The sequence below is a fragment of the Jaculus jaculus genome, chromosome 15 (assembly GCF_020740685.1).
Source record: "Jaculus jaculus isolate mJacJac1 chromosome 15, mJacJac1.mat.Y.cur, whole genome shotgun sequence".
In the NCBI taxonomy this organism is placed as follows: domain Eukaryota; kingdom Metazoa; phylum Chordata; class Mammalia; order Rodentia; family Dipodidae; genus Jaculus; species Jaculus jaculus.
In genome coordinates, this window is record NC_059116.1 from 77,740,679 (window position 1) to 77,754,616 (window position 13,938).

The window sequence follows — 13,938 nt, forward strand, 5'->3', positions numbered from 1 at the left end:
TGTAAGGGGACCCAGGCCTTATCACTGGGTGGGATTAGTTATCTTCTACTGGGACCTGTGCATCAGATTAGTGTTTACACTACTTATATGTGTTCTTCAATTAACCAGCCACACCTAAAATCCCCTATAATGAAACATTCTCACAGATTCTGGTCATACTACTTGTATGAGCAGCTTGCCCTCCACAATCCTGACAGTTGAGGGTTCTCTTGTTTCTGCCTCTCAAAAGTCCACCATTCTCAATGAAATCAGGCACCGGATTGATAGCAGTACCCCACATTCCCCTGGCTGCTACAGAGAAAACTCTATAACACTTCCAAACATATGTAAGCCCCCAACACGTGTCTAGACCTTACTGACAGAGTTGTCTTCTTGGTTGTAATGAGGATCTGTGTCCAAATCTAAGGGATAATCTATTGTAACATCTATATACTGAAACATTGTTTGATCAGTTTCTCTGCCTCTTCTGACAGGAACTATTCTTAAATGTAGTCTTTCAATTGAATTGTTCATATGAGTTAACAGTCTTATAAGCACCTTGGTACACAAGTGTTCAATTGAGGATATATTTGGATAAATTGAAAAGTATTACAGTATGCTACCTGCAACCATGTCACTTTGGCAGATTGATTACTATGAACAAGCTAAAGGAAACTGAGGTAGAAGGTATACAAATATAACTTGGTTTAGAGAGATGAATCTGTCAACTCACGGCATAAGGTAACAAAACAACAGTAACCCCACTAAGTAGTGTCCCCCACTGTATGGGGGCAGGGATGAGTGAAAATAGGGTACTAACACATGATGCATCCATATGAAATATGTTGTTAATAATAATAAAATAATAATTAATTAATTAATCCCCCAAACTATTTTCACCATAATGAAGTATTCATTGATACCCAGACTATCTCTCCATAAGTACTTTAGGAAATGTCCAGCAGTAAAGATAACTACACCAGAAAGATTGCTACTCTGAGACAACTTTTATCACCTGAGTGCCATTATCTGAATGAAAAGGCCAACTTCCTTGGCCATACATATCCACTCATCTGTTTCCTATTATGTCTCTGCTCCATTGCCCAGAAGCCCCAACTCCTCTCCATTTCAGTAGCTCAGGATGACGTATGACCCAATCAACTCACTATTCCTTGGAGTCTCATATTTTGTGTTATCGCTGTGAGTATGAACAAAATTTAATTATTTTCTCATGCAAATTAGTCGTGTCTATTTAATTCTTAGACCAGCCACACAATCTAGAAGGTTGAAAGAAAGCATTTTTCATTTCCTACAACAATCAGCCCCCTCGTCATGCTGAGGCTGAACTCTGGGTCCAGGTCTGGAGACACTGAGATAGTGATGAGGTAGATGTGTGGGTAATTGGCTGCATCTTTCTACATAGTGAGTCTTCCATGTGGGCAGGTTAGTTTTCAACAAATAATAACCTCATCAGAGAAGAGATGGGGGCTGATGTGGCTATCAGGGACGACTCACTTTGAGAACACAGGATATTCCAAAATGCAAAAATCTTCCTAAGTATCTCTCCATTTAAATTCTTGGGCTTACCTTTCTTTAACCAAAATGTTTGGATTGAGTTGCAAATTTGGCACACACACACACACAAAAAATGAAACTGCTTTGAATTTGAGTTATGATGACTCTGCAGTGATATGACATAGATAGTTCTTTAGCATAGACACCAAAATTTTATGAATATCTCATATTAAGCCTGAAGGATTTATACTTGTTAGCCTATTTCTCCAAGTGTCACTCATCCACATGAAATGTCCTTGAATACCCCAAATTCAACTCTATAGTAGCACCAGCTGAATTTCCCAAACCTGGTTGTAAATGTGTACTATCATGGTGAACTACAGGCAGTTCTTTATTTTTTATTTCATTTATTTGCAAACAAAGAGAGACAAAGAGAGACAGATGAAATAGCCATTCCAGGGCCTCCAGTCACTGCAAACGAGCTCCAGATGCATGTGCCACTGTGCATCTGGCTTTCCGTGGGCACTGGGGAATTTAACCAGGTCTTTAGGCTTTGCAGCAAGTGCTTTAACTGCTAAACAGTCTCTCTGGCTCTAAGACAATTCTTTTATTTTATTTTATTTTATTTATTTATTTATTTGAGAGCGACAGACACAGAGAGAACGACAGATAGAGGGAGAGAGAGAATTGGTGCGCCAGGGCTTCCAGCCTCTGCAAACGAACTCCAGACGCATGCGCCCCCTTGTGCATCTGGCTAACGTGGGACCTGGGGAACCGAGCCTCGAACCAGGGTCCTTAGGCTTCACAGGCAAGCGCTTAACCGCTAAGCCATCTCTCCAGCCCTCTAAGATGATTCTTTAATTAATTGTTTTGTCACCTTATTTCATGGGTTGAAAAATCACATCTCTTAAAACAAGTTGCATTTTTATGCCTCGCACCTCAGATAAACAGGTTTGCATCTGGAGTTTGTTCAGTGGCATGAGATCCTGGCACACCTATACTCATGCTCTCTCTCTCTCTCTCTCTCTCTCTCTCTCTCTCTCTCTCTCGCTCTCTCTCTTTTTTATAAATAAATAAAAATATTTTGAAAAATACTAAAGGAAAGCTATTTTAAAGACTATTCAGTAGGAGGGGAAAGTTTTCTTCAGGCTGGGTCATCATGCTATGGAAGAGCACGATGAGGTACTGAAGCCAAAGAGGTGGGTCTGCAGTTTTGAAGAACAAAGGGAGCTTCTTGCTTTGATGTGGGAGAGAATGATAAAATCTCATGCCTCTTGAGGCAGCCTATGGGCTAGGAGTTAAAGAAGCTAGGGAGTGAGAAAGGCACAAGATAAGACCCAAGGCCATAAATTAGGTGACCTTAAATTTCCCTGGCCACAGGAGTTCAGTTTTGCTTTCCTATTTGGCCTTGGTCCCAGGTGGCAAGGTCCCTGAAACTGACCACATCTATGCTCTAACATTTTCATTATGTTTTCAAAATATTGAAGATAGGCTAGAGAGATGACTCAGCAGTTAAAGCACTTGCCTGCAAACCCTAAGGACCAGAGTTTGATTACCTAGTACCCATGTAAAAGCCAGATATGCACGGTGGCACATGTATCCACAGTTCATCTACATCAGCTAGAGGCCCTGGCATGCCTATTCTCTCTTTCTCTTTCTCTCTCTCCTTGCAAATAAACGAATATTTAAAAAAACACAAAATGTCAAAGACAATGATTTTAGTGAAAGCATGATTTTTATAGAAAAATGATTCATTTATTTTCACATAGAATTTATATTATGTACATCCTCAACTTGTATTAAAGAGAGGATTACAAGAACTCAGGAATCTGTTGGAGCACAGTATCCAACATTCTCCTGCGGCCACCCCAGGTGAGCATGAGGGCACTGCCTGACTTACCAAGTACCAGCATGTACCACCCACAACAGACATACACACTAGCGAAAAAAAAGGGAAAGAAAATAAGAATTTGAGCTGAGAAAAGAGCTCAGCCAATAAAGTGCCTCCCAAGCCTGAGTTCAATCTCATGAGCCTGTATGAAAATACTGTGCTGGTATGGGATGGTCGGTGTTTGCAGTCCCAGGGCCAGTGACGTAGAGACAGGAGGATCTCTGGGGATTACTGGTAAGCCAATCTAGCCTCAAGTGAGCTTTCAAAATGGTGCATGGCTTTCCTAAAGATTGACACTGAGGTTTTTTTCTGGCCTCCCAAAACATACATGTGTATGTGCACACACACACACATACACATGAGTGTGCACACACACACACATATTTACTTATACACAGAAAGGAAATAAATGAACTGAACATCATCTCTGTACTTCAAAAATTATCTACAAACAATCTTTTAGTTAAAAATATACATGAGAGGACTGGAAAGATTGCTTAATGATTAAGGTACTTGCCTGCAAAGCCAAAGTATCCAGGTTCAATTCTCCAGGACCCACACAAGCCAGATGCACAAGGTGGCACATGTGTCTGGAGTTAGTTTGCAGAGGCTGAAGGCCCTGGCATGCCCGTTCTGCAATCCCCCTCTCAAATAAAGTAAATTTAAAAATTTGAAAAAATACACATGAAGTATAACACTTGAAGTATGATACAGAAAGTTACTTATATTAAGGTTAAAATAACTAAAGACATATTCATTTGGGCCAGGAAAACAAAGTATTGTTTTTACCTGGATACAATAAACCACTTATTAAAGGAAAGTTAAGGGTCATTAGGGGCAGCACTTTGTTAAGATAGTTCCATCTGTGACCATTCTGAAGCCCACCTGCCAAGAAGCCACACAAAAGGTAACTTCCTTTTCTGAAACAGAATGAACAAAATCCCCAAATACTTCGTAATACTTACAGATGTCCTAATCTGCTCACTGCCCAGACAATTTTGACCACCACTAAGAAAAAAAAAGTTTTCTGTTCAACAATACTTCAAAAGCCCCTGTTCTAGCCCATTACCTCCTAGAAATTCTTTCCTTATGTTCTCTGGAGACTGAATCACAGGCTTCAGTTTTGGCTTCAGAACTTGTTGAGTAGTAGGGGAGCCATTTTTTTTTTTTTTTAACTTTATGCAGGTCGGTAATTCTAGGATAAGTTTCAAAACTTTGACTAAACATCAAACCCCTCAAGTCTAAGACTGATTAGAGATACATATCCAGGAAATATGTAAACTTCTTTTCCCCTAGATCTCTGTATTTCCTATGTCCAGTCAAGCCAGAAATGCTACAAGCATGACCTTTCTCATGGTATTTTCCACTCCATCACTGTAGATCTCCCAGGAGCTCTCAGAGTGGAGATGACCAATAGTGACAAACACTGGGTCCTTTCCAGGAAACAAGGAAAAGGAATTCAAGTGACTGTCTTTCCACTGGCATCATTAACAATTACAATAATAGAAATAGCCCTGGGTTTCACAGCTGGTGTTGTGTAACGAGAGTAGCAGGGGACAGAAGAGGGGTCTTTTCTATGTGTGTTGAGAAACCCATGCCACTGGAATCATGGGCTTTGCAGCTTGCTGAGTCCACACTCCTTGTTCCAAGTAAATTGGGTTCCTAAGAAGCTTATCCAGATGATCGCCAAGATAGGGAAGGATCTCTCAGCTCCCATTTCCCGTTACGGACTTTCACTATTCCACTCATCACCAGAAAAACCTTTCCAGTAGCCAAAAAAGAGATGTGTGAAGAGCACAGCCACAATTTGGTACATTCAATCAGCTTCTCCCTTTATATATGCTCTTTGTCCATTTTCTGATGCTATAATAAAAATGCCACAGGCTGGGCATCTTATAAAGAAAAGGACTTCATTTCCCATAGAACTGACTGATGAAAAGTTCAAGACTGAGGGGCTACCTCTGGCAAACGCCTTCTTATACAGTACACAACAGAAGCACACCACATGGTGAGAGGAAGAGAACTTAAGCTCAGGTCTCTCTTCTTCAGTGAAGACGTTGATCTCATCATCACAGCTCTACACTTGCAACTTCATCCAAAGGGCCCAGCTCTACACATCACCATGTGAACTTGAGGATTGTTTCCAACACATGAAGTTTATGGGGGCGGGGCATTGAAACCATGGCAGACATCAGATTCTGAGTGCTGGGTGTGCAATTTCATGTTCTGAGTAAGAAATGGAAAACTGATGACCTGTTTTAGAGAGCACCAAACTTGGTCACGTCTCTGATTTTCTAATACTTATCTGATCCATCATGACAATATCCCCATGACCTGGAACATCAACTCTTAAGTTGTAGTTAAGAATCATAAATGTCCTTTAAAAGCCCATAAGTTAAAGACTTGGCCACCAGCCTATTATGCTACTAGTGGTTACTGGAACCTTAAGGAGGTAAAGCATAGTTGAAGGAATGCAAACCTTTAAAGAACTATAATTCCCCCCCACCTCTTTCTCAGCTGTCATGAAATAAAAGATCTTTGCTAGAAGCATCCTGTATGGTTTACAGTGCCACTACAATCCCTCTGCATATAAATCTCTACAGACATGAGTCACAATAAACCTATCCTCTTCAAAAGCTGATTGAGGCAGTTTTTTTCTAAGTGATAGAAACCTGATGTGGTGGTTTTAAAACTGTGGCCCGTAGACACAGTCTTGAATTTTGAGTATGCAGTGGGCAGAGACCTACTGAGGAAGAGGTAATTCACTGGAGGTGTATCTTGGAGTGAAGCCTTAAGATATGTGGAGGACAGTTGGAGCTCTGGCAGTTCATGTTTACTGGTGTTGGTGTTTGCTGGCTGTTTGGTTACGTTTTTCTGTTGTATGTATGAAGGTGAGCCAGCTTCTTCAGCCATTGGTGTTCCCCTGGAGCTCATAACCATTTGGGATGTCAGTCATCTTGAATCCTGCAACCACCAGGCTGAGGCATTAACATGTGGGCTGGGTATGGGTCACATTCTATCTTCACCAGTGACTCAGCTTTGGGCATTGATAGGGAAATTAGAATCACTGTGGTCCATGGATGACTTCACTAGAAATCTCTTAAGCATATACTTCTAAACCCTGGTATTTAAAAGGACACACACACACACACACACACACATACACACACACACAGGCTATATATGAAGCCATCCATTTAATACATTTAAGTGCTCAAGAAAAAAAAATTTAATGCTATCTCTTATAAACTTATAAGGAGAGAAGTGATTTTTTTTTTTTTCAAATACAAAAATAAAAAGGCTGGGCATGGTGGTGAACACCTTTAATCCTAGCACTTGGGAAGCAGAGGTTGGAGGATCACCATGAGTTCAAGGCCACCCTGAGATTACATAGTGAGTTCCAGGTCAGCCTGGGCCAGAGTGAGACCCTACGTTAATAAAACAAAAAACATTAATAATAATAATAAGAAGAAGAAGAAGAAGAATCTGTGAAGTATAATGTAAGTATAGTTAAGGGAACCCTATTACTGATTGGATAAAATATCTGCTTTGAACAGAAGAAAAGCCACTTGCCACGGAAGTTCATCTATGTGCACTAAACTGAAAAAGTCATGTTCTTTCTAATAAAATTCTAAAACAGATGATTAATATAGCAAAAGACTGAGTTAGATTAATTAATTTGGCTAATTTGAAATAATATGGCATTTTGACAGCATAATTTAGTCTTAGCTCAGTGATGAAAAACGGACTTCAAGAGATTCTTCCCCAAGTGTTTCAGTCTTGTAATCATTTTAATTTCATGTTGATCTAATTAGTAATTCCAATCACAGAGGAGAAGAGAAAAAAAATTTTCTCAGTTCATGGTCAGTAATTTTTACCCAGGTGGACATTAGCACTCTCCCATTTCTCACCAGGGGGCTGGATGACTTCCATCTGATAGGGGAGATAATGGGTGGATGGGCTTTTTACACAGCTTGCCATCCTCTGGGGAGACAGTGTGGTTGGTGACTCAAATGGTAGACAAGCTGAATCCAAAAGCATTTCATTCCCTACCTGCAGGGTCATTTCCACTTGAAAACAGGCAGTGACCTGAGTTTATGATGATCAATAGGGAGTATTTCAGCCTCTGCCTCTGTGATCACGTGGACAATGAATGGAGATCCAGCTGTGAGGTGGGGAGGGAAGCAAGTGGACACTGCAGTCACCACTCAGGATGCAAGAAGCACGTGGCAGCTATGACAGGGCCCTGCTCATGAAGACTCACATGATCACTCCAGAAAGGATGACAGATGTGAGCCTCAAGGGCGGCAGTAATTGAAGTCAGAACCTTAGATGTCAATCAGCATCACCTATAGAAATGTGGAATGAAGGAGGAGAGGTCACAGAAGTGCATTGGGCAGGCCAGGGAACAGGATGCAAGGCTGTCTGAAGGTGTTGCTCTTTTTTTTCCACGATGGCCATGATCCTGTTCTCCGTTGTGCTCCAGAGGAATGCCAGCACACTAGAGAAGAGCCTGTGCATCCGTTACTTTCTCATTGCCTGGAACAAATACCGATCAGCAGCAACTTATACAAGGAAAAAGGTTTAATTCAGTTGATAGTTCCAGAGGGTAGCGTCCATCCTGGTGGGGAAAGTACCGCAGGCTAGAGTGGAAAGCAGGTGTCAAGTGGCACACTGGCAGAGAGAAAGAATAGCCAGTGGAGTGGGCTGTAGTACCTCAAGGCTCTCCTCTAATGGCACACTTCCTCCACCAAAGCTCCACCTCCTAAAAGTTGGACAGCTGTAGCAGATGGCTTCAGGTTCTGAGATGAACTTCCAGACCAGGCACACTTCTGGAGGAAAGGATCCAGGGGAAGTGCCATAATGGCAGAAGAAGCTGGCCTGCTTTTACAGGACCAAACAGAGAGAGAAGCACAGCCTAAAATCTAGAAGCCACACAGACAGCACAACACACTTCAGGCAAACTTTGCATATCTTTAGAATGAAATATGAAGCCTACTACCACCTTAAGATCTGCCCAGTGACACCACCCCCAGCCAGGTGGCTGCAGATGAAACTACAAACTAATACAAAAGTGAATATATTTGGAGTGATCTACTCAAATTACCACAACAACCTTTCCAAACAGTGCCACCAGCTATTTCAATATGTAATTTTATGGGGACATTTTACATTCACACCACCACAGCCTGTTTTCCATGCTATGTGGGGCCACACTTATAGGTGATTCACTAATTCATTAATCTATTACTTGTGCTTCAACTTCATATGTGTGTGTGTGTGTGTGTGTGTGTGTGTATTTAACTCAGAGAGCATTGCTTGTCTGGAGGCATTTACAAAGCATTCAAAATGAGAGATAAGTACTTCTGAATATCACCAAGCTTAAATTAACCTGACAACACTTGGATAAATGCAAATGACTTACTCTATGATGGCTAATTTTGTCAGTTTAATTGGATTAAGAAAAGCCCATGACAACAGTAAGGCATTCCTCTGGGTTTGCTGTAAGAACATTTCTAAAGAGAATTACCTGAGGGAGAAAGACCTACCCTGAATGTTGGTAGACCTATCTTGTAAGTTGTGGTCCAGGAATGAGTACAGGGAAAAATAAAAGATTGTATGGAGATATCTTCTTTCTCAGCTTCCTAAATATGGAGATGAGAGAAGTCTCAATTGCATGCTACCACTGGCATGAACTCTACCATGTGCCCATGGATGTCTGTGCTGTACTGTGATGTCTCAAACCACAAGCCACAGTAAACCATTGTCAGACAGAGGCAGGGTCCTAGGTTAAAGTAAACCTAACTACAGAATGTGCACTCTCCATATGAGACCCCTGGAATGAACGCTGGAGGCTAGGGGTGATGGGAAATCTCTATGCTAGTGCCTACGATTCATCTCCCCCTGGCACTCTTCATGTTTCTAGGCAGTGTATCCCTGCCACCCACTCTGTGAAAACTAGCCATCATATTCTCTCACAGGAAAAACAAGTCACAAAAAAATGCAAGCCACTATAACATGGACACAATATATCTGATATGTAACTGACCTTCACCCCTTTACTAACCATCCTAATGCTTCTAACTCCTTCTTTTGTACATCACCTACCCGTCCCCTGCTAACTGCAGTTCCTATTAACGCCACCCTTGAATACCCTACATCTGTAACAAGTTATTCCCAGCCCCGCCTTACTCCCCTCTTTGATTCTGGTCAAGGCATGCCTCTCTGCCTGTTCAGCTCTAAGCTGACCGGTGCTGAATGCCTCCTCAATATTTCCATAACCAGGACCACTTGTGTGAAGACACCTGCTCTCCTATGGTGTGAAGGACTAACCACACCATGCATAAATATTTTCTCTCCCACTTATTGTTCCCCAGTCTTGATTTTCCACAGGTGCATCTCTGCGAGGAAGAGGAAGCTGCCTATCCGCTCTGCCTGAGCCAACCAAGAGAGATTTTCATCCCTCTGCTGGTGGGCCTGGGCCTGATGCTGTCCCTAGGTGCCTTCAGTGCTTCTCCTGTCCACTGCTCTCAGCAAAACCCTTACCCTCCAGCCAGAAGATTTTAAAATATTTTCCCTCTCACGGTTTAAGACACCCGTCTGTGAAAGACAAAGGCTGTTTTAATGTCTGCAAAGGATGTCAAGGACCTCACTTTTGCTTTCTGTGTTCCTGTGTTGCTTCTTTCACCTTGTCTTTGTTACTCCTCCTTTCCAGCCCAGGTATATCTTAGTATTCCTTCAGACTTGAGGAAGCAAGTGTTCTTACTTTAGCACCCTGCCTCTCCCCCCACCATCACACTTTCCTTTCAGATTAATCTTTTCACTCAGGACCACTTCCTTGCAGCTCTGTTTAAATGACTCCCTGCACTCCCACAAGAAAGTCAGTTCCCTCTGTCAGTTCCCATGCGTTTTCTGATTGTGGATGCCTGAAATACATATCCCCAACTCCTGCTCATGAGGAAAGAGACCTCAAAAATTTATACATTAGGGCTGGGGGGATGGTTTAGTCAGTATTGTACCTGCTATGCAAGCATGCCAACTTGAGTTTGTATGCCTACTAGCCAGATGCAGCAGGGTGTGTTTATAATCCCAGGAGCAAGGAGGCAGAGACAGGAGGATCCCAGAGCTGGCTGGCTAGCCAGTGTAGTAAAATGAGTGAGCTGTAGAGTGTCAGTGAGGGGGTCTATCTTAAAGAATTTTGTGAAAGGGATTGAGGAAGACACCCAATATTAACACCTGGCTTCCACATGTATGTGAGTACAATACATGAGCATGCATACACATAAATATCTGTGTCTATATATGTATGTATGTATGTATGTATGTATGTATGTATGTATCTATCTATCTATCTATCTATCTATCTATCTATCTATCTATATCTATCCATCTATCTATCTATCTATCTATCTATCTATCTATCTATCTATCTATCTATATATAGAGAGAGAGAGAGAGAGAGAGAGATCTACACAGAGCACACACAAATACACAAAAACTCACACGCTGGTGGGCCAGGTCTGGTAAAGACCCAGACATGTGCATACCACTTCCTGACACCTGCCTGGTCTCATGCATGCTTTATCTAGAGGTATCTCTTCACCTTTCACACTCCCAGGTTTACTTAAACCCTGCTGGCTCCCACGTTTCTCTAATAGCCAGTCTTGTCTAAAAATATTTCCATTTCCTCTCTGAACTTCTGTAGAACTTGGGTTCTTTGTGACCCACAAAGCCCTTGTCACTTATGGAATTAAGTGAGTATATACATATCTTATTTCCCCAAATCTAAATCTGTGTCTCCTAAGTTTGTGTAAATGTTTAACCGTTTGTTCCTTGGCATGACCTTTCCTTGTGCAAACTGACTGAATGACCTGACTGATTTTCAAACACTCCATATAAGTGGACAGGAATTACCATACTGTTATATCTCAAAGTATTCATTGACATTAGATCTTTTGGTAGTTTGAATCAGATATCTCTCATGACCTCGTGTGTTTTGAATGCTTTGTCCCTAGATGGTGACAATTTGGGAGGTAAAGCCTTATTGGAGAAGGTATGTTGTTGGGAGAAGGCTTTGGGGGTGTCATATCCAGCTTCCCTTGCCAGAACTCAACTCACTCTGTTTTCCACCTGCTATGAGACAGGCTAGGTCAAGCCTCTGCTCATGCTATACTTCCCACTACCATCAAGATGCTTTCTCTCAAGACTCTAAATCCAAAATAAATCCTTTCCTTCCATTGATATAGGAATTTTGGGTTCCCTGTACACCAATATTTTGGGCTGTTCCAGGACCCTTGTCTTATGAATGTGAAGAATAAAATCCACAGACCAGAGGATAAGGTTCAGAAAGATTTTATTACAGTTTGAAGCTTTAGTAGACAAAGAGAAGGGGGGTTAAGCCTAGAACATAAGAGAAGGAAGCAAGGTAGAGCTCTTGCCCAGGGAGGCAAGAGAGGGTCTCAAAAGCCCACCTCAAGACTCACATATGAGTTTTTTATTGGGAGTGGCTATATGAGGAAAACCAGATTTTACAGCTTTGCCAGTAATCTTTGGTAAGGATCAGAGTTTCTGTCCTCTAGGAAGGGTGCAAGCTTAATCTAGAAGTCTCTCCTGGAGGCCGTAACATCCAGGTTTCTGCAAGCTTAGTGACATTTCCTGCTTCTAGTCAAGGAATAAAACACCATTACTTTGGGGTTTCTGTTACCCTGACTGCCCAGCCAATTTCTGTGTCCTATCACCATCAGCTGCTTTTGGTCAGGTCTTTTTTTCTAGCAACACAAAGGTAATTGCAACAGGCTCAAAGGTGAACAGTTAATAATCACTTTTATTTTTTAATTATTTTATTTTATTTTAAGTTATGAAATGGAGTTGTGACTTTAGACAAGTATTCAAACAAAATATTACATACAAAACAAGGACTGTGCTATTGGTAGCGAACATAGGAAAGCATGTTTATTGCTTAGGAGAGTCACGTTACTTCAAAGTTGTAATTCAAATGGAATTCCAAAAAGATCTAGGGAATGTATAAAGAACATAGTTGGAATGCAGTGACTATATGCTATACTGATAATTACATATCCTGCAGTGCAAACACTGCTTATCCAGGGACATGAGGACATTAACAGAAAATAAGGCCATCATTGTAAACCTCTCAGAATGGAGCATATACCCACAGCCTACTAAACGGTCCTGAGAGATCTATGACAACACTTATGCTGAGATACTATAATCATTTAACTTCTTAAAGAGAAAATCCTATGTAGTCTAGCCTCCCTAAGATTCAAAACTGTATTTATGGTTTAATTTCAGTACTATTGTATTTTTCTTCCCTAAACACTGAAACTTAAAATACTGCATCTCAAATAAAATGTGCATGTATTTATTATGTATTCTTTTTCCATGTTGAGAATGTTAAATTTTAAGGCCCTGCACATGCTAGGCAAGCTGTGTACTCAGGTTTTTAAATTACTATTATTATTTTTTTTATTTTGAGATAAGGTCTCATTAAGTTGTCCAGGCTGATCATGAATACACTCTGTAAATGTCCATGCAGATCTTGAAGTTTCCACCTTCCTGCCTCAGCTTCTCAATAACTAGGTTTATTAGTTGCTTTCTCCTTGCTGCGAACAAGTATCTGGCCAGAGGCAAGTTAAGGACCAGAAAGATTTATTTTCAGCTGACAGTTTAGACGGGAAATTTCAGAGCACAGAAGGCATGGCAGGCCAGAGTCAGAGCAGAGCTGACCACATGGCTAGGCAGGAAGTAGAGGGTGCAATGGAAGCGGGATCTTTTCCCATTGGCCTGTTTCATCCAGCAAGCTTCCAACTCTCAAGTGTCTACAATTTCCCCAAATAGTACCACCAGCTGGAGACCAAGTATTCAGACACATGAACCTATGGGCACATTTTACATTCAAACCCCAACACTATGAGATTGTGTCTCTTTAGTATAAAGCATCTATCCTAATCTACCTCTGGTAAATGTTCAAGGATTGAATCAGTGCAGAAATCAGATAAGAAGCCCTTACAGCACCAAAACCATTCATTTACTTCTAATTTCAAAGGAGCAGAAAAAAAAAAAAAAAAAAGTCCTGACTCATTGTATATGGGAGTGAGAACTGAGCCATCCCTTTGTCTCTTAATTGTGAATAATAACTGCCTAAGTAGTGTGCTGGCAGGAAATTGGGCAAGGCGATAGGAAGAGCTGACTTGCACTACAGAGTGGCCACCCAAGAGATGGCTACCTTCTGTGAGGTCCATGCCACTGACCATCACTAAGTCCAGACAGTTAGCCGCCAATGTCAGCCCTAAGCTGAGCCTCAGCTCTTCCCTTGGAGGAAAATACTGAGTCCTTCCTGGTCAACATGGAAGCCAGTTTCTGGAGTACATGGGGCTGGGAGGCAAAGCAGAAACAAACTCTGCTACATCAACATTTACAGTAACTTGCTCATACCAAGGAAGCCAGCACTGCCCTAACATGTGATGCAAGGATCCAGACCTAGAAAAGGTCCTGCTCTCCTTAAACCTTGTAAAGTTTCATGACTCCCTGTTGCC